Source organism: Rhea americana, unplaced genomic scaffold, assembly GCF_003343005.1.
Source record: "Rhea americana isolate MKP2758 unplaced genomic scaffold, rheAme1 scaffold_7, whole genome shotgun sequence".
Classification (NCBI taxonomy): Eukaryota; Metazoa; Chordata; class Aves; order Rheiformes; family Rheidae; genus Rhea; species Rhea americana.
The window spans coordinates 7,158,467-7,184,851 of record NW_028186867.1 but is presented as its reverse complement, the minus strand read 5'-3'; positions in this window follow the sequence as shown (position 1 = coordinate 7,184,851).

Sequence of the window (26,385 nt, the reverse complement as noted above, 5' to 3'; positions counted from 1 at the left end):
CAGCTCCTCCTGTTTATTCCCCATGCTGTGTTCATTTGTGTGCAGGCACTTCAGAGAGGTATTCAAGAAAGCTATTTTACCAGGAGAGGTTCTTGGGGATAAGATAGTCTTATCTTGTAGGTACTTACTTAGTTGCATGCAGTTGCTGGAGATAATTCCACTTGAGCCTTGCTTTGCTAGTTGCATGGTCTCTATAACTATCCCCTTCCCCATCTTTCCTAGTTTAAAGTCCTCCTTACCAGATTGGCCAGCTTGTTGGMAAAGATATGTGTGCCCCATTTAGTGTGGTGTATTCTATCTCTCCCAGTCAGTTGTTGATCTTCAAACAGGGGCCCATGGTCATAGAAACCAAGATCCTGATGGCCAATACCAGTGGTGCAGCCAGTTGTWTACTTGGAGCATCTGTCTACTCCTCTTCCCATCCTTCCACCTCACTGGCAGGATYAAGGAGAAAATGACCTGGGCCCCCAGACCCTTAACCACTGTCCTCAGAGCTCTGAAATCCTGTTTGATACTTTCCAAGTTGCTTTGGCAATATCGTTGGTGCTAACATGGAAGAGCAGCAGGAGGTAATAGTTGGATGGGTGGACAAGTCTCAGCAGTCTTTCCATGACACCTTGGATCCAAGCCCTGGCAGGCAGCAATCTTCTCTAGACAAGAAGTCAGGTAAGCAGATAGGTGCCTCTGTTCTCTGCAGCAGGGAGTCACCCACARCAATCACTCACCGCTTCTTCCAGGTGTTCCTCCATGGCACAGAGTCCATCAGCTCAGTTGCTTCACTTGAAGCCATGCCCAGCTCCTTCTCAGCTTGGAAGGCACTGAACCTGTTTATCAACTGCAAGGCTTCAGGAGGAGCAAGAGCCTTTCTCCTCTTAAAATAAGTAACCAGTTTCCAGCCTTCATCATCTGCAGAGTTAGGACTTACTGTTTCACATGGCACAGAGACTATCTGTCTCTCCACTGCTGTAGGGGGGGGGGGGTAGATGGGGGTTGAGATTTTTGAAGCTATAGGGTCTCTGAGAATATCCTATCTAGCTCTTGCTTATCTTCTCAGATGCTATGCAGCCTCCCATACTTCCTCCCATTCCTTTGCCTGGTGACACAACTCATCAACAACAGCACACCTTCTGTAGAAAAGATGACTGCCAGACCCAGCCTCATGGGGAGRCCCCAGGCACTCCCTGCAGCAGGAGTTCTGCAGAGCTGCATCTGCTGTCAGAAGGTCTGTCTAGRTGGAAGCCTTTGACATGGCAGATGCAGCAGCTCCAGTGGTTGCTGGAGAAAGCACTCTGTGGTGTGTCATAACCATACTGAGAAAATGTACAATATTATAACTGGAGAGGAGAGTGCCTTTTTGCATCCTTCCACATGAACTGCTGTGCAAACTACTGCATCTGTTGGCTGTCTCTGTTAGCTGTGCTCTAATTCAGTCCAGGTTTTCYTGCATTTCTTCCCTAGGTGAATTTTCCCGTGTGTAAAGACAGAAAATTATAGAGAAAAATATATAGAAGATTATGTCAAATAAACAAGAGGTCTGAGTCCCCCATGGCCTAAATATGCACTATTGTTCTTTACAACTGGATCTACTCCTGCTTGCGACAAGAAGAAAACCTGACCTTTACGTCCATCTGGGTATACYGGTAATGAAATATTACATGCCTGTRTGAGGCAGGGTCTCTCAGCAGGCAGGATTTGTGCTACCCCTGGCAAGGCAGTGTCTGCCTCTGTACGGGGCAATGTCTCACAAATCCCAGCTGCTGCTGAATTCACCCCACTCCCCACAGAGACCTTTGATGAACTACTTTGCTGCAGTGAGAAGTGTCTTCCAGCTCCTGCTGAATTCACATCAGACGCTTAGCCTCTCCTTTGAGAAACAAAAAGGCAGCATGGCACATCACCCTGAAAGGTGCCTGACCCCTGTGCTCTGACAGGTTAGCAGAGAAGAGGCTGTGGCATGCAGAGCTCACTAGCTGCTTCACGCTAAACCAATGTGGAAGTACAGGAGAATGATGCCTTGCTTGAGCACAGAGCCTGCATGGGCTTCTGCTCCAGACTGGGGCTGCTAAGTGCTCTTCTAGCACACACACAGAAATAAAAATAATTATACCAGCACCAATCATGTTAACTCATAAATTTTGTCTTTATTTCTCAGTTGGTATGGGCTTGAACCAACTTTGATTTCCTTATGCATAGAAGATATTTCTGATTAAAAGCTGCATCTTGATCTAAAGGAGAGCTAGTGCGTTSTACACATAATACATGGAAACCAGGAGCTCTGCTGATTGCTGATAATTTAATTCCTATAACAGACTAGAGAAAGCTTATTACCTGGCAGCCAGTATTCAATCACTATTTTCTGAAATAAATAGTCTATTGGACAGCTAACAATAAAAAAGCAAACATGATGGCCTTAATTTTGTGTATTTTTAAATGTAATATACTGTACTAATACAGACATTCTAAAAGCTGTCTCCTTGTTAATCCTATTCAATGGCTTYTTCCTGCATTTCTGGCATGGCTTATTTAAGTAAATGGTATTGTTACATTAATTTTAAAATCTGATGTATGGGCTAAATAAGATAGTGTAATAGGGCATGAAATGCACTAAAATACTGTCTTCTGTGTTATACTCATGAAGCTGATGGTTGGTTTTTAGTGTGCTATAGAAAAAGAAGTGTTTTTAAATAAATAAGTACAATTGACTGTGTATTTCCTTTCACTATCATTGTTCTTGGAACTATAGAAACTCAACAGCATTATGATAAAGTTCCAGAGATTCCCATTTCACTTAGTGGTTGACTGACTGGTTCTTGAAACTGTTYTATTTTTCACACTCTGTATGGAGACCCAAGCCTTATTAATCATACTCAATACCAACCTTGCTCTAAGGACAAGATTTTTAAATTCCTCACTATTTTTCATTTAGCCCCCCTACTGCATTCTGTTAGTGGCTGCCATAGTACTGATCGCCGTAATATTCAAYGTCTTCACAAACATTCAGGAATGTATTTCTGCAAAATCCTGGGTAGTGGTGGKATAGGGTTGTGGCTCTTACTTTTGTGTGAGTTTTTAATTCAAAGTATTGTTTATGGGCGAAAAGGAAACACATTTTAAATATAAAGCCAAGTTACTATAATTGAAATCTTTAAAGTCTAGTCAAGCCTATTAGTCTGGATCTGACTATTTCAGAAAAAGAAATAATATTTTTATACAGAAATTCTCATTAATAGTATTAATTCAGTCAAAATTATTATATATACACTTAACTTCTACCCGTTTTCCTGGTGTTATGCTCACCCTTTCCCTGCTCCCCTGCTTCTCTGCCTAAGGTTGGTGATTTCCTTCTGGTATAAGGTGTGGAGATGCTAAGGCAAGCTGTCAGCAACTAGAGTCCTTTATCAGGAGGAATATATGTTTATGTTGATGGTTTCCTTTATTTTTGTGCTAGAATCCACTTGGAGTTCTTTTTATGYTTGCTAACATTCTTCTACATCCTTTCTATTTATTCATTGATCTACAGCTTCATGTTACATCCAAATTTACTATATATACTATCCTTCATATACATTAGATACYGTTTCTATGTTTTCTTTGGTACCCCTAAAACCAGTTTTGTCCAGCYCCAGGTCTGCATTTCTTTAACTGACCATTGGTGATTTGCTTATAGCTGTRGAGTGTCCAGTGCCAAGCCTGTGCCGAATCTCCTAYCATCCCAYGCAKGTACTCCTCTATTCTGCACCCTGTGTCTCCACCTCCCAGCTATTGTACCTGGCCTGTATTTCTCTACACTACATCACTGACTTAGAGTTGTAAAACCATGGTGGTACCATACAAAGATAAACAAAAATAAAATAAATTGCCCATAGACACTTGGTAAACTAGAAAAATTGCTGTTACTGCTAAATCAAGGAAAATAATTTTGTAGGCAGGTCAAGAAAAGTTCAGACATAACAAGCCTAGCAAACCTCAGTCTTGAGGCCTTGCAAACTCAGTATAAAGCTTATGACCTGTTGCTGCCAATGGCAATACCATATTACAGGGCTACACGGTTATAGTGTGCATCCTGGGAAATAGATTAATTAGGAAGAAAATACTACATTCTTTTACACACACTTAACCTGAACTCATTGAAGGCATTTTATTACCTTAGGCTTCAAGGAGTGCTAATTGACTGAAACTGCTTTTAGTTCCTAATTAGATCATTACAATAGCACTGTAAACAAAGGCAATGGTGAACTGACGCATGCTGAGTTAGGATGTTATGTCTAGTAGAAATGAACACATTGAAAAATTTGGGAGTTAGTCTGCAGTTCAGCTAACAGCCCAGAAACTCAGGGTGAGTTCCACTGGTATACATTGGCTTCTTGGAGTTGCTCTGGGGATACAAAGCAACCATAAACTTGACTTAACTGGCCAGTAAAGAGGGTTTTACTGCTGCTTTGTGTCACTGGAGTGCTCCAAAGCAGCTGGAATATCCCATGAATCTGGCCCCAAACGTTTATGTGGAGCTTATTCAAACTATTCCAACCTCTTTGACTATGAAAGCTGCAGGAAACCTCATGAGAATAAGCTCTCTCAGAAGTGCTCTTTCTCCTGCTCTCAATCACAAATGCCAGAAGAACAGTCAGGCTTTCAGTTTCATCCCACTTTTGATCTGGTAAAGACTGCAAATGGAAAATAAAACCACCAAAACTTACCTGAGTGTTTTAGAATTCTTCCTTGCAAGTGGTTTGATTTTAATTCTAAAAAAATCCACTGTATTTTGGTGATGGTGACGTCCTTATTGTACCTAAAATGATTAATCCTTTACTGTTGTTGATATATATATTGTAGGACTCACACTACAGCATGTAATCTTACATTTAATTGTTCTGATTTTTAGATATTTTCTAAATGCAGCTTCAGTGTTACAAAGTCATTTATCAATTTATTTAACAAAACATTTATTTTGTTCTGTTCCACTGTAGTTGTTATGTTATGTAGTTCTGTATTCCAATAGGTGATATTGTGTAGGATTCACTTCATATGAGTTCACACGTCTACAGCTGAATTAGTAACCTGCCGTTCTCTTTATAGTTGATGGAGATGCTACTATATCATCTCATTCATCTGTCTTATTTTGGACTACTAATTTATGAGATTCATTTAATGTTAAAATGATTTTATAACATTTTTGAACGGAAATATCATGTAAAAGTGCTTTCACTTTGGATAGAAGTTCACAGTACCTTCATTCACACTACATACCGGCACGGAAGAAGTTGCCCCATTCAAATCAAGGAATTTGTCGGTGGAGTAAGGTGAACTTCCTGGTGTGAATAAGACTCTCACAGTCTGTCCCATGCTGGTTCCAGCTCCATCCTTGATCTGTACTGCTCTTGTAATGAAATTCAAGAGGTAAGGAAGAGCTAGCTGATTCTTGTTCTGCATATGGTCACAGATCTCTGTGGTGTTCAGGATAGTCATAACTGTGACACCTGTGTCATCTTTGCTTGTGATATTTCTCTCTACCAGAGGCACGCTCAAGTTTTCATAACATAGAAATAATGCAAAATATATAAAAATATTTCTGGCTTGAGTCAACTTGAAGCTCCGCCAAACAAAACACTGAGGACTGCATTATAAGGAATGTGTGGGTTTTTTTTCTTTTTTTTTTGGCAGCATAGATGAGCTAGCTGACCTAATAGAAAATAACCATCTCTAATATCTTTGATTAAAATTCCTTAAATTTTGGCAAACATTTATAAAAATATTGAACTTTCAGTTTACACTTTACAACATTCTTGAAGAAAAGTCCTGCAAACATAACTTCTATTTAAATTAGAGACACAGTAATGGATAGAGAAATGATTGCCTTCTGTGCTCAGAACGAAGGCTAAAGTAAATATTGATTAGAAGGTTTTATATGCAAATACTCAAAAGGAGTTAAACACGCACTTTCTTCAATGGGAATATTCAATCTAATCCTCTTTTTATGCCATGATTAGTTACTACACTTTTATTCAATGTGTTTTACAATAATAAGGTTTTTGTATAGGTCACATAGCAGTGCTTTTAAATATCCACATGAAAGGCATGACCTTAAAAAGGAGGCAGGAGACACAGAATGGTTGAATTGTTAACAGATGAATAATTGGTTCTGAGAAATGCCAACAGAGCCTGCTTGTCTACACTACAGCCATTCCAGGAGGGGTAAATAGAGGCAGTCTTTTTGCTGCAATTACATGTGCAATATTCAGACTTCTAATGAATGACTCACATGTCTGAGATTACTTGGCCTACCGTGCGTTGGGCCAAATCTGAATCCAGTGGTAAACTGCACAGTGGCCATGTTATTAGTCAAGGAATAAGTTCAATTAAAATAAATGCAGCCCCAAATTTTGGCGACAGTTCTTTTCTTAGTCCGTACCTTAGATAAATCACTAAACTCATTACAGAGAAAAGCAGCAGCATGTTCACATACAGTTCTATTTATATTTAGCACCCAGCTGATAATAGACAGTTTATGGGCATTCATCATTTGAAAAATGGAATTTGGAGGACATGGTTGGGTGGAGGTTGCACAGGTCCAGCATCCCTGTGCTGAAGACTCCACTACCTAAGTAGACAGGATGCACAAAAGTTGGGAGAGAAAATGGAGCAGACTGCCCATGTTCACAAGGAAGAAGGAGAATTCCATCACCCATGGCGACCATCTCACAGTTGTTGCCTGATCCTGAAGACTACTTCTGCTCTTTCTCTCTGATTGAATAGCTCAGCTTCTATGTAATAAATATTTAACATACACCTGAAATGACAACCCTGTGGAGAGTGAGGTGTCACTCCATTAGCATTACATTGATTAGTATATGTGACCTAAAATGAAACACTCAGACAGTCTGCAAACTGCTGAGAACATCTTCTCTAGTGGCAGTACTCATCACATGCTTTTTAGATGAGAGCTTTTGTTTCAAAACAGGCATCATAACAAATTATCTGACAAGTAGTGTCAAAGACTTCCAGTGCTACCTGCCCCTAAGTGTCACTAACGATTGAGTTCAGAGAAGAGAGATGGGGATTACAGACATTGTCACTAAGTTCTGTCTTCATCTACCAAATGTTCTCGCAGCCATCAGCCTGCTGTGCTCCCTGCTTGTATTCACTCACTAATCCTGCTGCATACCAGTAACCTCACATGGCCTCAGACCCCTCTACCAGGCTCTTTAGCTCTCTCCTATGTTTGTATTAGACAAAGCAGAGGTACATTTTTATCTCTTGAAACTCCAGTTCCAAGATAGTACACGTTCAATTTAAGGTCCCATTTGTAGAATTATCCTTTGCCAGAAAGCAGAAGTCAAGCAGCAGAGGTGAGRGATAAAATTCCCTCACTCATGACTTGTGAGCTGTATGTTAGGACAGTGACACACGTGTGTAGGGATTACTTATTTATACGCCTACCTCTCCTGGAAGGGAAGCAGGCAGATGTGGCTAGTCATGTCTGTGTCTGTATACAGCAATTGCTGTCTGTATAGCAACAGGAACATCCCATTATTTGTACATAATACTTGATATATGATCTTTTTATCCTCTTCTCTACCTCTGTTAGGAATCATCCCTTGGTTTACATGAGGAAGAAATTGACAGCTTTCATTGCCATCACAGATTTTACAAGCTGTGTGATGAATACAAGCTACAGATGTGCTGAAGTCCTTGAAAATTATTTGGCTACCCACAGAAGTGTACACTTTATCCTATTTCCTTTTGCCTTTTCACCAAAATCTTTCTCTCAGAAGACACTATACGATGAGAGCTGTAACWGATAGGAAGAACGGGCTTTGATTTTTAATTGCTAATTAATCACAGTCTTACTATGGTAGACACTTTGTATCAGGTTACATTAGCTGATGCAGTGTAAGAATCCAGTAAGAGAAAGCAGAGTTAGGAAAAGAATCCTACCCATCTGGTCTTAGAGATAAGATGCCAGCTATTTTTGATTTGCACTTCTGGATCTGCTTGTTATTAACTTCAGTTAATTCATGATGTTTCTTGCTGATTCAGACCTCAAGATCCTTTAGCACTTTTGCATAACTACACTAGGATTATATTTTTTTCCTGTAGAGATATGTTGCTTTATTGCTTTTGAAAGACATCTCCCCTCGATGTTGGCAACGCAAACTGTTTGATGGGGTAGCATTTATGAACATCTTCCTTTGGAACTTGCACATCTGGCTGAAACACGTAGGTCACTCCTCTAGTTTTATAGAAGTGTTTTTAAAGCTAAAACACTTTCATGGCATTTCCATTTTTCTATTTCCTAGAAAAAATGACTTAAATCCTGGATATGACTGAAGCAGCTTGTATTCCACTTCTGTTCTTTCACCAGTATTTATTATTTATTATTGTTTTCACAAAATTAGGCCAACATGTTGTCATATTTGGACACAACTTTAAAGTAACACTGAACGTTAAAAAGAGAGGTATTATAAAACAAAACCACATCTGAAACTATGTCCTTAYGGTTTACGGATTGGAAAAAAATGAAAGGAAAAATAAAGGTGGTCTGAATAGCTTTAGAAATAGGTTGAAGATTCTGGATTATTAGATATTCCTATGCAAGACAGACATTTTTATAGTCAACTTATGCTTTTTCTCCAAATAATCAAGGCCACAGATTCTGTTTAAATTGGCTACAATTCATATTTTTTTAGGAGGAAACAAGTGCAATTGCATATAAACAAAGACATATATCAGGAAAATGTTCGCATACATGTCTAACTACTCATTTTTGTAAGTAGACTGATTTTGTCTGGATTGCTATGGCAGTAAAGCTATACAAGTGTCTAGGAATATATCTTACCAGAATGGGGGCAGGGGGCTGGGTGAAACATCCTGACTCCACATCAAAGTCAAACCCAGGTACACATTAGATCTTCCCCACACATCTCCAGAAGCCCCATTTTTCATGGAAAAGTACGTGAGATATTAAACCAAGAGAATGCCCAGAGAATAAAAGTCCATAGAAAATTTGTGATAACAAGACCATTTTGAACAATTACATAGACATGCCACAAATTAAACTATTTTAAAAAGCAAGACAATAGATAATGTGAGCTTGGTGTATTGTCCATACAGCAAGACTCTGCCCTTATTAGAACTTAATCTTTTGCTAGTAGGCAGTTTATTCCCAATAGAGTGATACAAGAGTGGTATCAGAAAGCTGGTAGAGCACAGATATGTTTTAGCCCTGAGCTAACATCTTGACCAACAAACAGAACTCACGAGCTCTTGAGTTTTCCTCGGCTGTTATCACTGCTTTTAGTTCTGGGGGGTTATAGAAATCTGAGATACACTATCTTTCAGTRTCCATATACAACATAGTTCTTCTTCACACAGCTGTTTAAAGGATTCTGTTTGAATTACAGTGAACCTCAAAAGTTGTCACAGATAATAGACTGATCATCCTCCAGGCACTCTAGAAATATCATTAGGGAACTGTCCAGCAAAAATTTCTTCCTTGAAGAGTGTGTTTCAGTATTGTGTCCCTTTCAGTGGTATTACCTGCTGCAGACAGGAAAGAGCAAGCTGTGAATCGGTAATAAGCATTCTGAGGGGAGTCAGCGCTACTGCCTGCTCTGTGTTATGCATTCCCCTCTCTGCCTGATCCCGCAAGAAGAGTTTGTCCTTTATGTCAAGCAGTAGGAGCAGATTCAGTTCCTAAGGATGACTAAGATGGTACTCTAGGAAAAATTAAATCCTCTTCATTTAACTCTCAGCAATTCAACCTACCCTCTGCCTACAAAGTGCAAGAAGTGAATATTGTTTCATCACGGACTGCAGGCAGAAAAGACAGGAAGGTTTAGGATGTAGGAGGTAGCAGCTCAAAAATTCAAAGCCTTCCTCTCCCCATGGTTTCTTCTGTTCTTCCTTGGTCAGAGATATCTCTCTTTTCTTCCAAAACGCTTTCTGAAGTTGCTAGTGAAAGCAAAACGGGCCTAGTCATATTTCTACTAAAGCAAGAGAAATTTCGCTCTCATCTTCAATGTTATTCAGTCTCATATGCAGATTTCTTTGCACAAAATTACATATGTTACAAAAATTATTTTACTCCCTTATGAGAAAGTAGAGATATCCCATCAAATGGGGGTAATTGTTTTTTGTTTTCACAGTTTTCCTTTGATATCACTTCTATTTTCAACTCTTTTCTTCATTTACTATTTGGCTTATGCCATTTTTTGACCCTGTCTGTGCTTCCCTGCTTAATAAGGTGCTAATCGCTTCTGTCTACCCCATCACCTCCAATAAGACCCCTCATTAATGTCCTATTAGACACCTTGTGCAGTCCACGTAGAGATGAGCGACAGATATGGCTGAAGGAGCACACAGACAATTCCAAGACACAAGTGATATATGACAAAACATCTCCAAGCTGCTTACGTAATTATCTGGATCTTGATTTAAGATGCCTATATGGCCAGAGACGAGTTATGCTACAGAATCTATGTTCTTCCCTTTTGAACTATGGAATGCCATTAGTGATGATTTGTGGCAAATATCATTAAAATTATGCATGAGAAGTATAAATGATCTGCAAAGCAATTACAGGCTCATGGTCCCAGACCATTCTCTGGGCACCTTATGCTCTCTTTGGTTTGGATGAGGGTTTAACATACAGAAAGAAGGCTGCTGTACGTCCTTCAAGCTGCTTGTAGGAGTGTGTGTATATATATATATACACATATATATATGTGTGTATATTTTTTWAAAAAAACAGAGCAAGTGATTTAAGAGCTGAAGTCATATTTAAAAGGAGTGAAAATTTGGTGCCCAAACACCTTAGCAAATTCAGGCCTGAGAGCACCTGGAAATTCCACCTAGCAGTTGAACGTATTTGAAATTTTTGACATTTACTGGGCGTGGGAATAGCTAGCACTTTGGAGCACTGTGAACCTGAACTGCTCATAGGTATCTTTTATTTCTGTGATGTTATTTAACTCACAAGAGATGTGACTGCTCGCCCTGATTTGAGCCAGGTACAGTGTGGGCAGATATTACACAGATTTCCCTACACAAGATCTACTAATGCATCTCAGTTTGAATTTGTAGATCTGCCAAGTTTCACTCATTTGGAGAGAGGTTTCCTCATTTGGGATTAATTTTAAGACTCGCTTAAAAAGTGTCTCTACTTGTGATGAAACATTTTGCTGTGTGTGAATGAGATGTGTAAAATCTCATTCTAAAGGCCGAATTCATCCCCAGTGTAACTTCTGTGGAATTCCCACGATGCTTTGAAATCTTCCTCATTCAGATGATCAGAGCTGAAGAAGCTTGAATACTCCCTCGATTTGATCCCAGTGCATTCTGCATAGAATGCCAGTCATATATTGGTTTTCTGATATGTTCATATAGAGAGATGAGGTATTCACAGATCTTTTTCATTTTTGCCTAAGCCAAGATGAAAATCCTACTGAGGATTTTCCTCATCTTGTATATGACATATATCTTAACTATTCTTACATAAAAATATTATACATATTACAACATATATAAATATATATAGAATAGAAGAATTTCCTTTTTTCCCCCTTTCTTCCTATATTCAAAAGAAACATATTAAAAAAGTACCTAGTGAGGGAAGCTGCCTTCCAGCGTAAAGCTGCTGTATTTGTTATGACTAAGACATCTATCTGCCCTCTTGAACACAATAGACGACCAGCAACAAAACGAAACAGAAAACAAAAATCCAAAACCAAACCCCAAACTGTTCACATTAGTTGATAATATCATTCAAGACTAAAGATTCCTTTTGTCTTCCATGTGATACTAAAAAACTCTTAGACTGATAAAATCAGCAAGGACAGGGCAATTGTCATTGCTCATTTTATGACCTCAGGCACTGCTGCAGTGCCTCAGACTGCCTCGGCACCATTAGTCCCTAGGCTGCTTCTGCTGATCTTAAAGAGGTTTTTGTTGGTAATCAGTACAGACTCTGGAATCCCAGGACACCACTGCTAGTTATGCTGAGCTAAAATCATAAGGAGTGCATGCAATAACAAGCACCAAGGCCCACACTGACCCTTAGCAGCTGTTTATATGCAATCATAACTGAGCAAATGACTTTCCAAATGAAAAAGCATATTTTTGGAACTGATAATAAATCAGTCTTTAAAGAATGAGGAATACTTATTAGTTTTATTCTCTGCTAGGTTGTAAAAAAACAAATAAGAACCCCTGCCTTAGAGCCAGACGGCTTTCATATATATAGGGAGATTTAAAGGGGTTGCACATCAAAAGAGGGCATTTTTAATAGTGCTCACATGACAGAAGAACACTACTGCATTTTTGAAAGTGATACACTCCGGCTTAATGAAAGGTAACTTTCAGAAAAGTTACTAAATTCCCATTAAATTTGTGGTAATTAGTAAGAATAAAATGTATATGTTCTTAAGGCGGAAAAGGAACTGTAAACAGCAGAATTCTGATAGTGTGAATTTCAGTATCGTGAGTAACGTGGTAAAGCTGTTCTTATTTCAAAAGTTTGAAGGTAATTAATAACAGAACAGATCTGTATAGATGCAGGCGACAGAAAGTAACAAAGACCCACGTGAGTGAAGAGGGGACTCCAGCCCTTGCCTGGGAAAGCCTCCGTGGGGTGCAAGTGGCCATGCCCGGATTGGGACTGCAGCAGAACGTCTGCCAGCCATGGGCTCCTTCCTTCACSGACTCACGGAAGATGATCCTGCTGGGTGAGGGAGGGCGAGATTGTTATCTGTGCCATCCTGATAACGGTAACTTATTTCTGTGGAGGATCTATATTTCACTCTGCAAATGTGAAGAAATAACTACGTTTCTTCTCTCTCTCCCTGTATATCAGCTTTGTAAATCGATGGAGTTTATGAGGAACAGACAGAAGGCAGGATTTATCTGGCTGAATTAGGGCTTTACACCTGAGCTGGTGAGCTTTTTTGAGAGTGATTCGCCTCATGCTTAAGAGGAGGATCTCTCAAMAGTTCAAATGAGATGTACCACTGAAGTACAGTCCCTCCACTGACCTTGAAGGGAGCTGAAGATGACTCTCCCAGATGTAGATCTCTGTCTGCATGGCAGACATCTTAAGTTTAGGTGAAATGAAACTTATCTAACAGCCATCCTCGTGTTTTTTCCTTTTGTTGGTTATGTATCATAGGACAAGAAGAGATTGGGAGATTTTTCATGAATAATATCTTGTTTGGAGCTGTGGTGTTGTTTTGAACTCTGGCAGAAGACTACCACACCCCTCTGATGTTTTCTTTATAACACACTGACTGCTGCAGGACTGGCATAACAATGTGATAATAATAGAAGAAATCTAGTTAGAATTGCCTTGTAGCCAATGTCCTTGTAAATCTAAGAAGTACTTAATGCTGACTAACCAGCCACCATCTGCAGAATTTAAATATCAGAATTTCATTTTAGACYTACAATTAGTAAATAAAAATTCTCAGGTTTAAAAATCCCCAAGACATAATCAATTATACCATGTTTTTATAGTGCTATCCTAGAAGAATATTGAAGTGCTTCAAAAGTGACTTGACCTTTCACTATAATGTTATAAGTAAGAACGTTTTCATTGCTATTCTACAGAGAAGCTGAAGAAATACTTCCATAGCCCAAACCTTGAAATACTTGGGTGTATTCCAGGGACCATTTTCATGACTATTGTAAGACATAYGGAAGAAGATGAGATATACACTGAGGCAGAAATGTAGAAAGAGTGGCCTACTTTGTAGGTCCTGTGTCAGGGATAAGCACCTAAAGCCCATGCTGCAGTGGAAGTCAGTTTAGGTATGCAGAAGGTGGTATAGGGATGAACCAATAAGTGTTTTCTGAGAGTCACTTGGAAAAAGCAGCCATGAAATATATGTGCRCCTGATGAGAGGAAGAGGTAAGATAAAGACAGGGAGCACCACTGGAGACTCTAGTGAAGTCAGCCAGGTTGCTGAATAGATTTGCTTTTTTACTGGCACAATTTGCTAKGGGCATGGTGTCAAATGCCCAGTAACAATTAGGATAATTAATTGGAGAAGGAAGCATGCTAATGATCAGATGAAGTAGATGCTAATAAGACTGGTAGATTACTTTGACAGCTGAGCAGCAGAATARTGTTTTGAGCAATAGTCAATAAGAAGGGGAGCATACAGGCTGGTGCCAACTGGAGGTTACAAAGTAACTTGTGTTACTTTTGACAGCAATTTTAATCCCTCTCACCTGCGGTCTCCCTGCAGAATAAATGTATTGTCTCTGACAGGGATGAGTTACACACATTTGTTCAATGTGMCTTGTTAGGAGAAAACAAACATGTAGTAACCATATGAATATTTGGTATTGCCATGAAACCCTTCAGGAAACACAGGGCCATGCGGCTTATTCCAGCCATTGGAATTCTGTATGTGTGTGATGGAGGGATGCAGGCATCTGGAGGGACTGAGATCTCACAGCATAAAAAACAAGATAGTCACAAATGGACACTCTCCCTGGCCTTCCCAAACACATTTTGGCAGTAAGACTAGAGACTAGTCCCCTGCTGGTGGCCAAGGCTAGATTCAGTAGGTATAAGTAGGTAAGGCAAATGGGAGGCACTAACTTTTAACTTTGATGCTATCTATTAATATCTTATTCCTAAAAAAAGGTAACATGCTTGAACTAAGCAACCAAAAGAGTCTGTGAGCCCTGGCAGCTTGTTTTTGAGTGATTTTTTAACTAAAATGATATTTTTTCCTTTGACTGTTTTTCTACATCTAGTAAAATTAAGTGTAAAATCTCAGCTTTACTGAAAAAATGATGAAATGAGACCATTTCTAAGGACCATTGAGGCTTTACAAGGCTGCTGTTGGGGTTCATGTTCTAAATCTCCCTGATCCTTTGGAAAGCATCTGGCTATTGCAGATCTATCACATGGCAGTTCTGCCAAATTTCTGTTCAGGTCTTTTGATTTCACCTCTAGAAGTTTCTAAGGCCTTAGTAAAGAGAGTAGTGCTTGGTTAGAGCATTTAGGCAGAATACAAGGAATTTTCAAAAGCATATACACATACCCCTGCTTAATCCCCAAACCACACAGATTTTCTATGATCTTTCAGGTTTATCTGGAAAGGTCCCGAGAGCCCCAAATTGTTCCTTTCTACATGTTCGGACCTGCCTTACTCTTGTCAGGCTTATCAGTTGCTATCAAGCCTCTGTTTAACCCCAATCATCAACTAGAAACCAGCATTTCCCATTCCCAGTTCCCTCGAGGACTTGAGCTGTTTGTTACTGCCTTAYGACTCTCTTGCAGTGAGTGCTTAACACAAAGCAGTGGAAGCTACTGCTTTCTTTTCAAAACCATCCACAAGAGGAAATTGTAGGAGGTCTGAATTTGAAATTGCATTTACTTGAGAATGAATAGAATTGGATCAACATCTTCCTTTGCCTATGGAGTTTCTGCTTCTCAGAAAAATATCCTGATCACCAAAATGTACAGTTTAGCTCTTCAGTGAAGTTACCATTGTGAAAGTGAAATAGAATATGCTATTAACTGAGATATTAGAGAACCTCTGTGGAGAGAAAGACAGCAATGTGCATTTCAGTACCCCATGTGGATTTTACAGTAGGACCTGGTGTAATATAAAATGATGTACCACCACCATCTTTCCCCTTGCAGCTACATCAAAAAAAAAAAAAAAAAAAAAAAAAAAAAACCTAAACCTTTGTCTTTCAGACAAAGGGTGGAAGTTCTTCTGTTATGTGCATTTGTCAGGCTGAGGATCCCGACTGGATATAGTTGCCTCCCTGTACTCTGAGGTGAGTGCCTCAGCAGTGGGATCTCCAGGTTGCTGTTGCTCTTGATCTTTCTCAGTTAGCCATCTGGAAGCCAATATGTGCCAGTAGTGCTGAGTAGTGCTATGAATTTATCCAGTTTAGGTCCCTGTAAGCTAATGCAGCCCTCTCCCCAGACGCCGCACAGGAGATGTAGAGCTACCCATGTGTTCTTCATCGCACTCCTTGAACCAGGATCTGAGAATTAAGCACTGTGATGACCAAGACYTTTGCTCGTATTAGCCTCAAATATTTCAACAGTGCAAGATCTGTTGCAGGTGGATGTGTCTTTGGCCCTGAAATTCTTTAGCTGCTTTTAAATCCCACCTTTTGGAATGGGGTAGTATTTATCCTCCTTCTTGCATGCTTCTCTCTGGGATTTATGTCAGGTTTTACACTGTTCCTAGTATAGGCCATGACTTGACCAAAATTTGCAAAGTACTTGGTGTGTCGAGGTTCTACCAGAATTATCAGTATCTAAGGAAGACTATCCAAGGATGGATGCTATTGAGATAGTTAAGAGGAGATGATGTCTTACGACCATCAGGCACAGCTGAGCATTTAGAGACTCTTGCAATATATGTAGGATTGCTAATAGTCCAGGGGTCTGCAGGGTAAACTGGATTTTAAACAAGAGAAGTAGCAGTGGCATGGTAGAATATACTATTTTCTACTTAAAWTTTTCAAGGTGATTTTGTGTGTCTGCTAGTGTTTTGCCCTCTATTCTTTTCACTTGCAGGAGTGCAGTATCTGGAAAACTGCATTCTGAGGGCTGCCAAAGGCAGACATGAAAAGAGGACCTTGGTGAAGTAAATAGAAAAATGTAGTGGTTTAGAATTAATACAAATATTGGCTATTAAAATGGGCATCTCTATCACTAGGACCAAACCACGTGTTTCTTCTCAAGGTGAGAAGCATAAGRCTCATCGGTTTAAGTGGTAGCAGATGTTAGCTGTTATAGTCATAATAACGCATTTAGTTGGCATGTGCTGGGCACTGTATCACCATCAGTGTGTGATGGGGATGAACGGAGCAGTGGTGTGGCTTCGGAGGGGAGGAGAAGGGGCTCAGCACTCCACAACAACGCTCTCCTCCTGGGACCGAGGACAGGCTGTGCACCACGAGACGCTGCCRCTGTCCTTTCTGACAAAACTGGCACCAGAAATGAAATTCTCCAAGTAGCCTCTTTAGACATAGAGCATCCTTGCTATCTTTGCTAGTGGTGCTCACAAGCATGGGCATTGAGGCGCGCTGAGGAGGGACTAATTAGCTTTCAGGACGTCAAGGGCAAAGTGAAAAAGAACATAATCTATATGGGTTATGTTGTGTTAGGTCTCTTTATTCTGAGTCTTCATTATATCTAGTTACTGATCACTGTTCTCTGCTGTATTCAGCTGTGATTTTTTCCTCATAAAGAAATGAATTAAATGAGTGAGCTTGAAGACAAATTTTAAAATATTAAAAGCTGTCCTTCACCTCAAATCTAACTCTTATGCTAGTTGTTTACATACATAATTTAATAACTTCCATATATATTTTTATGTATTATTCTGACAGTTGTAAATGAGACTGGATTCAGGAAAATATTCTGGTACATGCAATCTGAAAATACACATTTGCATTGGTAAGGTACTAGTGTATATTTTGGAGGGCTTATATTACTCCTCATTGTGGTTAGTGGTTAGTATGACTATCATGTTTTTGCAGTATTACGTATCCGAGAAAATGTAATTTTTTCTATTCCTTTTAAAATCAAATTACAATGTGACATTCAATAAAATATCTTTTGTGCAGCTAATAAAAATGAGATCCCATCTCACTGCTTTGACAAATAAACCACACAAGTCAAAATACTGCCTCTGATACAGTTTATAGCTTAAGCTTTCATGTCAGCCTTTCCTATAAAAAAGCCCCATTATTTATTAATAGCCTTCTATGTCTTAAAAGTTTCTTTTTCTTGTGTGGAGAAAAAATCATTTGCCTTTTAATGGGGTGTCAGATTTGTTTTCCAAACCTTCTAAAAGGTTATCGTTGTTACATATGGACAAGTGCTTTTTTCAGAATCAATGTAAACTCTGTTACCAGGGTAATTTACTACAGTCCCTTGGTAGCTGTACGGAAAACTTAATTTCACCATTTTGCAAAGTGGAGGGGTGGGACTCTTTCCTTGTGGTTAACTATTTTCACATGGAGTGAAAAGAAAATGCATACTTCTCGCACATACTAAATAACTGATGGGCTCTTACCCTCTATTTGAGTTCAGGGCATATTGGCAGTCTGGTAAGGTTCAWGGCATAGAAGGATGACTGAGCCAATTAGATATACCATAAAATCTTTTGGCAATTAACTCCCAACTAGCCAAAACCTTCAGACTAAAGCTAACAGTGGATAGTAAAAGCTTGTTAAATTTCTGTCCAATACCCACACACATACACACACAAATATCTGAGCCACATTTTTGATGTCAGAGAAATGTGTACTGAGGGAACAATATTCTGTGAAAGATCCAGAGGTGTCAGGTTTGAGTTTATCTTACRGTTTGATTTAAAAATGACATGCGACATCAGAAAATATCAAATTCAGACTTGTGCATTTAATTATAGCTTGCATTAGCAGYTACAGTACTTTATTTCCAAAAAGGCAATAATAGCAGTGTTTTCCTCTAGCAAACACTGCTTAAAAACAAAGAACCCAGAAACCACTAGGTTTGCACTATATACGACTTGAACAACATCTTTCWTATTAAATGAATTTCTTCTTATTAGTACTTTCTAATAACTTGTTTCATTATGTGGGAGTATGGGCTACCTCTACTCTGCACAACGAAGAGTGTGTTTTAGAACAGGCATCAGATCTTCGAACACCAAGACTAATGATCTTTCTGTCCACACTGGTGGCTGGCTGTTCACCTTACTGAAGGCAGTTCTCAGCATCCATAGTGCTTAACAAGAAGTGAATTAGTGATCTCTGCTAAAGTACTGCACTGCATGGTTGACTCTAGGCTTGGTGAATTTTGAACCTTGGACTGTTTCTGAATCCATTCAGTGTCTCTGTCTCCAAAAATCTCTACAGTGTAGTSTGAATTAGCTTGGGAGTATATAAAATTCAAAATCCTAAATTTGCTGACGTAAGTGAAACGAATCTGTCATTTAATAAACCAATGTTTCTAATCTTCAAAGTACAAAGACAAATCCCATGAGAAAAAAATCTTCCATGATATTACTTTAAAAATCAGGCTTTTTAAGTCAGCCTTGTGATTTTGAAAGCCCAGTCAGTATCTCAGAGGGGTTGAGGCTGGCAATATTTTTCCTGTGTTTCTATGTATAAATGTGAATGGAGAACCATAATCTTCTTTACAAATTTTCATATAGGAAATAGGACTGGAAAGCCAAATCCCATTATTGTTCCATTAAAAYACCATCAAACTCTTTTAGACAGAGGTTTGGTGGCCACATCTGCTTCTCAGAGATGAAGGAACCCTGATATAATGCTTTTTCTTGTTTAGATCAAAAAGTTGAGTAGCTCAGCAAGATGGCAGACCAATAGCCCTCTCTTGCAACTCAGCTTACCCATCAATAAACTATTTGTTATCCTGGYAGAAATTTGGTGAGTAATTCCAAACTGGATCTGTGAATCTTCTGATTCATCAAAACTAGAATGATAATTCAAAGATGTCTATCTGTCAGTTAAATTTCAGAACAGCCTTCTAAGAGTATAAATTGAGGGGGGRAAAAAAAAGGTAATCCAGAACCAAGCAACCTTAATTAATTGTATGAGGGACTTTTTGACAAATTTATGAATAGGATCATGTAGCACTAGTCACCTATGATAACAAAGGACTGAATTCAGTGAACACTATGTGATCATGTGTTATATGAAGAGTTCTCCCATAAAATGCTTTCAATAAATTTTCGTTTTCATATCAARGGAAGGTTTTGCCAGAACAGCCTGGATAATCTCCAAATACGAGTTCATACTGAGAATAGGATTYTCAAACATGCTGGGCATTTGTCTAGCCATGCTCTCAGGACAATTACCACCCACTTAAACACTTCTGAAAAATACGCTTGCATTCACTTCTCAGCAGGCACTGCCTTCGTCTCTTCTCCCTCACAGAAGACAAAACCCTAAATATATGGTGAGTGTTGGTGTTTAGCGATTTTGGGGCTTTGATATCTAAGATCTACGGGCTTTATGGGAACATATTTCAGGGACATTTGTTTCCTCACCATCCACACACTTGGGAGACATTATTACAGATTAATTCTCAGTGCTGCTGGCTGGAGAAGGAAAGGATGTGTTGTACCCTCTCTAGTAGTTCAGTAGTTTAGATTTTGGGGAGTATTGCTTCCTAACATGTAAGTCTACAGTCTAGCACTGTTTCTGCTGTTTCTAGATGTTTCTAGATGCACTTTKTAGAAACTTACAGTAGACTTCTACTTGACCAAGCTCAGGCAGAGACTGTTGGGATATTTCTAGCATTGTAGTGTTGAATGTGCTGTGTGCTGTCAGACACAATTTTGACTGTGCAGATAAAGCATTAGGCCTCAGAGGATGAAGCTGTGCTACAATAAAGAAGTAGAATTTCAGCATGTGGAGGCTATCTGACCCTGCTTCAATCTAGATCCTTAAAGTAGCAGGGTGAAGATGCAGCAGCGTGATCTTTGGCTATYGCACAAAGTGACCAGCATCAGTACAGCCCATACAAACTTTAAGTCTTCCCTGCAATTGATACCCAAAGTATATAATATCTTGGTATAAAACAAAGACAGATTAGACACATTTTCATGTGCTGTTGCATATATGTTGCATAAATGTTGTACCAYTTATCTACTTTATGGACATGTTCATATTTTCATCCACAGAATAACTTTATAAACTTCATATATAAAACATACATTAAACTTTTTCATATATTAAACTTTGTAAAGATCTCTTGTTTTTTGCATACTAAAAGTATGAATTTGTCATYGGAGTCTAGACATATCCCTCCTGATTGCTGTAACATGAGCTAATGTTAGGATCCCCTTTGGATGTAGCAAAACTAGAAAATAGAAAGTATTTGAACTTTCTTTAGTATCTCCTTCTCTTCATGGCTCAAGTGTCATTGAAAGAGCAAAGATCAAAGAAGGAAGTGCTCTGCTCCTTGTTACTGTGTACGGCMACACAGTGATCTTTAGCCATCAGAAGAAGACTCTGAAGAGTAAGCATTTCTCTGCACCTGGGCCACGCACTTCTGTCATGCATGGGGACTGTGGGAAGATAAAGCATGCTAAATCACCTGCCTTGAGCCCTGCGTGTTGGCTCAATCTGCCCAGAATAATGAGACAGTAGTACATTTTGTGTGCTGATAAAGATTTTCGATAATACAGCTTCTAAATTGTAATGAATTTCAGGTGAACATGAGAAAACTTTTTTCCCCCTCCTTTTTTTTCCATAGATGAATAGTTTGGCTAGAACCATGTAGATTTTCAGAGAGCTGCAAAAGACAAGTTCCCAGCTCAGATGGCATTCCCTGACAAATATCATGTTCCTCCTTCAAAATAGAGGATTCTAGGATTTCTCTGTAATATTGTTATAAGATTTTTTTTTAACAGAGTAAATGCTAGTTCTTTCTTTAACTTTATCCTTAGAAAGTATTCCTGAAATTTTARATATTACTACTACTACTTTTGTCACACTGTGGCAGTCACACAACGTGAAAAAATTTTGCTCGGACTATTAGCAGTTGGCAAAGTTACAACATCTGAAAATGAGGTCTTAAAATGGGAAGTATTAAATAACTGTAAGCCACTAACCTGCCCTATCTACATAAGCTAAAAGATATAGCTGTAAAAGCAGGAAAACTCTCCAAAAATATAGCATCAAGTTTCTGCATGATTCTACTTTTTATAAAAGCTTACATCTGGGGCAGTGAAGTCACGGGAAGGTCAAGTGATCCACCCAAGGTCAAAGACTGACAGTCAATGGCTGAGCCACTATCACAACTCATGGAAGTTCCTGGCTCTGAGCGAAGTACGAGGCAAGTGACACTAAGGTACATCTTCTCTCAGTTTCCATTATGTTTCTAATCTCTCTTCACTGCAGTAATGAATGATAATGAGTCGCAATCTTTTCTCTAGGTTGTTCTTGCTGCTGCATCGGTGACACTTATTGTTACAATATGACATAAGTGGAGAAAAAAATTGTGCTAAATGATATTATGAATAAGCAAACCTAAATAATTTACAAAAAGAACAGCAGTTGCAATAACTTTTTTAAAAAAGACAGTCTTACTCAACGTGTCCCTATAAGCCAGGTCACTCTCTCCTTTGCCTGGAATTGAAAGTAGTTGTAAAAAATGGACATGATTCAGTAACCTCCATTTATGTGAGGGAGCCTTACTAATGCAGGCAGCTAAAGTCCATGCAAGGATGTGCAAGGACAGGTACATAACTGACCTGACGATATTTACTGTGCAAAATCAGGAAGTCAGTTATTCCTGCCACTGAGGAGCAAGCTGCCATAACGCGCTTGCATTTAGAGGTTGGTGAATATTAAGYATTTCAGACTGACGAGGAAGCAATTTTCAAAAGCGCTCAGTGATCACAGTCTAGGTCAGATTTTTCCAAAGAGCTCAGCATTCAGCTCAAAAGACACGAGGTTTTAAACCCTGCTCTGCACTCAGCAGCTCCTACCAGGTGCATTGTGCTGCATGGAAGCTGTCAGGTGCTGAGTCCTTTGCAGAAGTCTGATTGCTATCAAGTGCACATTGCCTGAGGAGGCAGGGAGTGAGGAGGACATAGGAAAGAGCCTTCAGCTGCCCCTCTTGCTTTTTCCTCCCCTCCATCCTTCCCTTATTCTCCTGCCCCCCTGCTACAACACTTACATTCCCAGCACAGCTCCAGCAAGGAAAACATTGCAGCACTGAGTTGAGAATGAGAAATGCYGTAGCAGAAGAGTGTGGGATACAGACAGCTTTGGGGAGGGGTGGATAGGGACTTTTCCTGCAATCAGCAAGTTGCCCACACTGGCACTAGTCTTCTAAGAGCATATCCCATCCGTGTGTGCTCTGTAACAGTATTAGGAAAGTTGGCAGCTGGTGAAAATTCAATAGCAATGGAATCCTTTGTGTATTTTAGCATGAGAATATTCCATATGTTTGATGTTATTCCCTTAATCATTTTATATGATGTTTAGGATTTTACTTTTCTGTGGTCCACTGAAATACAGTCCCGTCTTTTTTTGTTTTTAGCTGTAAACACGTATGTGTGTRTATGTGTATAAGAATATACATATGTATAGTATAATCAGTTTATTTTATTTTCAGTTATTTTTTTCCATTCCCAATTTRTAATTTCCATTGTTATCATTCCTTTAATATCTTATTTTGGAAATTCAACTACTGGTTTGCTTTTTATTTAAAATCAGTATTTAATTCTTAAACAGACACAAACACGAATCTGCTCATAGGCATAACAAGTTCAGAAGGGATTTATGACTGCAACTGGTTGCTTAGAAGTCTTGAATTTAAAGGAAAGGAGGAGCCGAAGATTTAAAATGTCTGTAAACCTTAGATCTTCTGTAGTGTGTACTCTGTGTTGTGTGATAAGGGGGAGCTAGAGTTGCTTGTGCTGTTCCCCCATCTGTGCTGTGGCTAAATCTATCCCCTTCCTAAAACACTAACTTGTTTATTAGCTTTTGCAGATCTTGTGACATTGAAAGCCCAGGACTCTTGCTCAGTTGTTGTACTGGTTACTTACATGAACTGCCATTTCCTCTGGAGATGGGAAGGAGGGAAGTTATACTAAAATAATTGTTTAATATTTAGTCACTCTGGTTTCCCAGGTCTAATTTAACAACATCAGTCAGAAAGTCTATTATCTTTTTAAAAGAGCATTTCATTACAGTCACTCTTTTTAGCATAGGTGTCGGGTAAAGAAAAAAAATTAAAACGGATGTGAGATTTTTAACATTTAGTTTGATAAAATCTGGATTATGAGTAGGATACTTTAGGGGCCCACTGAGGTAATTCAAGTTAGTGGTTCTACCGGTTTAAAGCATGCTGAAAGCTTTGAAACACCAATGCAGTCTCTTCATCTACCTATGTGTTATAAAGCTGTAATGATCAAATATTATTGCTACCTGGCTACTAGCTCTTATGAAATCTATCATAAAAGCCCAGCTGATAATTTCAGTGGTGCCCATCATATTAGGTAGAGCTGTACTGAAGTGGCCAGGCTTTCGCTATATGAAACCAAGTCTTTCAAGCCTTCTAGGAAGGCATTGCAATATAGCTTTTTCTTTCATGAAGGACAGCTTATGCAATTAGTATAGTAAGCAGAAAGCAGAACTAACTAATGCATTTGCTGAATGTATACTGGCTTTGTGAATAATCTGTAAACAGTTTTTGATTTTCTTGAAGGTATTTGCTATTCTAAGTAGCTTAATGCTTTCCAGGAATGTTTCTGGTTCTACAGATTTGTTTTGAGTATTTGACGCATGCAACTGGACCTTTGCTGGTTAATTTATCAGCTACATGACACAATATTGTCTGTTTCTATCTGCAACGAGCATAATTCTTCAAATTGCATATCTATTGGGAATACTTGTGTTTCTGAATTCACAATTTGCATTCTATGAGCATCCCATAGTATTCACTTCACATTCAGATTGCATGAATGTTTCATGTACCTTGTACTGGTTAATAACATGAAGAGACTCCATGTTTCTGAAAGTCTGCTTGTGGGGGAGAATTTACAAAGATATTTTGACTACAGTTAGCCACTAGCCATTTGCAAACAGACAGAACTTTTGGGRTCTCCTCTATACTCTTTTCTCAAAGCCTGTTCTAATTCCTCCACAGTCCACCATAAAGCTGCTCTCAAAATTTGTATTTCAACTGGATGGTCTTCTGAAAGTTAATGTAATAGAAGCACGAAACACCCCTCCAGAGCAMTATTTCATCTGAGCCCAGATTTTCTTCTATTTTGGGAGGTATTGACCCAGCTACGATCAGCAACTAGTTGATTACTTGTTTATTCTAGAGAAACTTTATGAGAAAAATAAACAATCAGTTTTCGTGAGTAACCTACCTGCAAGCCCTTTCCAGACAACTGGAGAACTCCTACTGCTCTTATTCCAGCATACTGGGCATATTCATTTTGCTTCAATTTGTATACAATTATTGGGAGCCAAAAAAGAAGCAATTTTCTCTGTCCATCTACATTCAGACCCATTCTCATGCTTTTATCAGTCTTCCCCTCYCCCCCTCACAGCAGTTCTCACTTTCCTGTGGTCATAGCGGTACGTATGGCTTGATGAGGGCAGTTTCCATCTCTGATTAAATTTAAGCAGCAACAGCTGTTTGATGTCAGATTGGCAGTCCTGGACATGGCTATCCCTCACCCTCTCTCCTTGTCTGACAGCCTCTGGTCCCTGGCCAGCCTCTAGTGTGGCTGCACACCTGTGGGGAAGGAGAGTTTGAACCACCACCCTATACCTACCCCCAGGACCCACAACCTCGGTTTTCAACTATATTCCAGGAAAGAGAGGATGCTTTCAGGACTACAATGCTCCAGAAACATAGCTTTGATGGGCTGTCATCAGCCATTTGAGACAGCTCTTCTGGGAATGTCATCAGAGCCTGGCAGTTTGGCAGATGTAGAGTCACTGAAGTACCTGTGGAAGCACAGTGTGGGGAACTGGATCGTAATAATACTCACAACACTTCTACATTTTAATCATGATAWACTTGCTTGTAAAGAGAATTTCAATAGCACTGCACATTACTCATTTTTAAGGAAGCTTGGCTGCTGCAAAAGTCTTAAATCAAAGCATTTGCTTCCTGCTTGATGCTAATTTGAGCCAGTTCCAGCCAACGGAGTTCCTTTTCTGTGGTGTCATTTAATTACACATTTACCCACACTTCTCAGCTAGTAAGAGCCTTAATATATGGCCTCTTAATCTAATACTGATCTATTAAAAAGTACACTCAGTATTTTAAAGTGTTAGACAACAGATGGAATTGACAGTTTTAATAGGTAGCAACTAACATCATCTCCCAATCTACACCTCTGTATTGGATTTCAAGCAACTGATATCACTGTGGACATGTGCAGATATGGGGCTTGCATTTAAAGTCAGAAATTCAATCAATAGCCTGTCTCTCAACAGAGCTTACTAGATTATATCAGTTAGAAGTGACCATCTGGCCTAATCTTGGGAGTTCTGAGGTATCATGTAGATCTTTTCCACTAATGTCATTTTTATTTGGTTAACATTAATAAACTGTAGCAAACATTGCAAATCTTGCACTCTGAAGCTGTAACTCAATTTTTGGCTTTTACATGAGACAAGTCAAACATCTGCTTCTCTAGAGGGAATGTATGTGAGAGAGTAAGCACGAGAAAGACATAATCACTCAGAAGATTTTACTGTCTTTCTAGATGCTGTGAAATGATGGAAAGTGGCAGTCTTTTTTATTTCCTAAAAGAAAAACATGTTACTAAAAGATATCCAACAACTAATGTGATTATCTCTGTGAATACAAAATATGGAGAAAAATACGTAGATAGCGTTCTGGGGGTTACAGTTTCA